Source organism: Vespa crabro, chromosome 5 (genome assembly GCF_910589235.1).
Source record: "Vespa crabro chromosome 5, iyVesCrab1.2, whole genome shotgun sequence".
In the NCBI taxonomy this organism is placed as follows: Eukaryota; Metazoa; Arthropoda; class Insecta; order Hymenoptera; family Vespidae; genus Vespa; species Vespa crabro.
In genome coordinates, this window is record NC_060959.1 from 10,198,907 (window position 1) to 10,201,406 (window position 2,500).

Genomic DNA, 2,500 nt, shown 5'->3' on the forward strand with positions numbered 1-2,500 from the left:
ACGTGATCGGAAAAGATTAAATCTCTAAAGTGGGTCATCGTGCTTGGTCGGTGGTAATCATCCCGACGAGGAAACCGATATTGGCACGTGCGTGGGACTTGCTACTTCTACTTCTACTACTTCTACTACTTCTTTTTCTTCTTCTTTCGAGCAGCGTCTCAAGGACGAAGAGAAAAGAACCGTTAGATCGAGTCAAAGACACGACGAAACTTAGCGGATACCAAAAAGGGGAATGTGCTACAGTGCTCTCTCTCTCTCTCCCTCTCTTTCCCACTATCTTTTTCTCTCTCTCTTTCTCTCTCTCTCTCTCTATATATATATATATATATCTCTCTCTCTTTCTTTGAAACTAGCCACTCTCACCGGTTCGACGATTAAACGTGCGAGCACGCACTGCTTACTTGCTTGCTGGATTGCTGGGTCGCTTGTTTGCTGACGTAGCTACTCTCTTACATTGGACTTCCTACGATCTAATATTACCTACGCTCAGTTAAGATTTTTCTTCTTATCATTATATATATATATATATACATATATACCTTGACGTCTCGTTGACAAGGAATAACGCTTTTTTAGATCTATTATCTCGATACTGATTTTTTTTCTTTTTTTTTTCTTTTTTTTTTTTTCTTTTTCTTTTTTTTATGTACCTAATTCACGGATTCATTGATCAATGTATGAACCGTCATCGACGACCAAATATTTTCATTTACTAATAAGTACATAGAATTATTAGCGAGTAAATTCACATCTCGCCCCCACTCCGCCACCCCCTTCCTCCTCCTCCTCCTCCTCCTCCGTAAGTAACTCGGATAATATAAAATTAGTTGTCCTATGTAATTGATCTTATTGATTTACTTGTTTTTTTCAACGATGCAACTTCACAACTCGAACAACTCTAAATGGGATCTAATGTTACCTGTGCTTAGCTTGAATTAGGATTTTTTTTTCTTTTTTCTTTTTTCTTTTTTCTTTTTTTTTTTTTTTTTTTTTATTTTCTTATCGTGGTAGTAGTACCGTGATAGTAATGACAAGTAGAAGAGATTTACTTGAGATTTATCTCAAAATTGGGATATTATTTTCCTCGTCTACCTGTCCATCCCCGCCATCCCAGATTCATTGCGTTAATTTCTAACACAATGTTCATTGATAAGCTATATTCATTGATAAGCTGACGTATTAACGGAATGATTGTTGGATCCTCATAGATTTTCATAGATTAGCGTTATGAAATAATCGTCATTCCTAAAACTAATAATTCGATCTAAATCAATCGACAGCTATTGACAAATACATATATATGTATGTGTAACACACACACACACACACACATATTGAATCTTTGAGCTTGACTATGGACTTATAAGAGATATCTGTTAAAAATAGAATAGTATAGAGTAGAGATAGTACTGCATATATATATATATAAAAAAAATTAAAAAAAAATAAAAATAAATAAATAAAAAAACTAGTGTCGAACCACAGGCAATATCTGTGTAGGGATAATAAATTTCAACTTTATCGCCTCTCGTTACGGAAATACGTATTTATTTATTTATTTATTTATTTACTTTTTTTTTCTCTCTCTTTTTCCTTTCTATTGTCCGAGTGATAAATTTCAACGTGCGAACAGAGTGTGTAGGTAGTGTTGATGGCGTTGGTGGTAATTGATGGGTGATATACCTATGGTACGATGACAAAAGCTTTGAAATAAAATTAAGTAGTAAGAGTTAGTAAGAATAGAAAGGGGAAATAGCGCGGAATTAAAAGATCCGTCGGAGGAGTATTCTTTTACATTTTGATGATTTCTCAAGATCTAGCTTGAGATTTGTGGCATGGTATTCAACTAAGAAAAATAAGAAAAGAAAAAAAAAAAAAAAAAAGAGGACGGAGGTACTGAGAATAATAATATCGTATACAGTGGAACGATTCTTTTTGGATTTGTATGAAAGCCAGTAGTCGAAATAAAAAAAGAAAATGATGAAGTAGGAGGGATGGTTGGCGGAGGAGGTTGAGGTGGAGGAGGAGGAGGAGGAGGGACGAGGGGGAACATCTAGCTCGGTTATATGTATCATTGTTTCCATAGATTTGCCAACATTGCAAGTCTCTTCATGTTCCTTTGCATATATAATCATTGTATATGTGATTGTTTGTGTGTGTGTGTGTATGCGCGCGCGGATGTAATCGTTGTGTGTCCTCGAAGAAAGGAATCTTAAAAAAAAAAAAAAAAAAAGAAAAGAAAAAAAAAGAACGCGTGTTTGTGTCGCGTCGTTCCCCTAGGCAAAGTATATATATATATAGTTATATAGATAATTATGTATGTGTGTATGTATATCTTTTGTGACCAATCGACCGACCGACCGACCGACCGACCGACCAAGAGATTATCCGCGAAACTTAACACAGCCAACGATAGTAATCTTGAGATTTACCTTTAGAAAGTTTCAAGATCGGCGAGGCCGCATTGTTATATATAAATAATAAGTCTTTCGACTTTGTT

The 2,500-nt window shown here is 35.2% G+C and overlaps 2 protein-coding genes across 3 annotated transcripts in view; both read left to right on the forward strand.

Moving 5' to 3' along the window:
- Positions 1 to 2,500, forward strand: part of LOC124424200 (period circadian protein-like) — a 180,958-nt gene that overhangs the window by 171,518 nt on the left and 6,940 nt on the right. The window lies entirely within an intron of this gene.
- LOC124424199 (ecdysone receptor-like) overlaps positions 1 to 2,500 on the forward strand; it is a 38,614-nt gene that overhangs the window by 20,279 nt on the left and 15,835 nt on the right. The window lies entirely within an intron of this gene.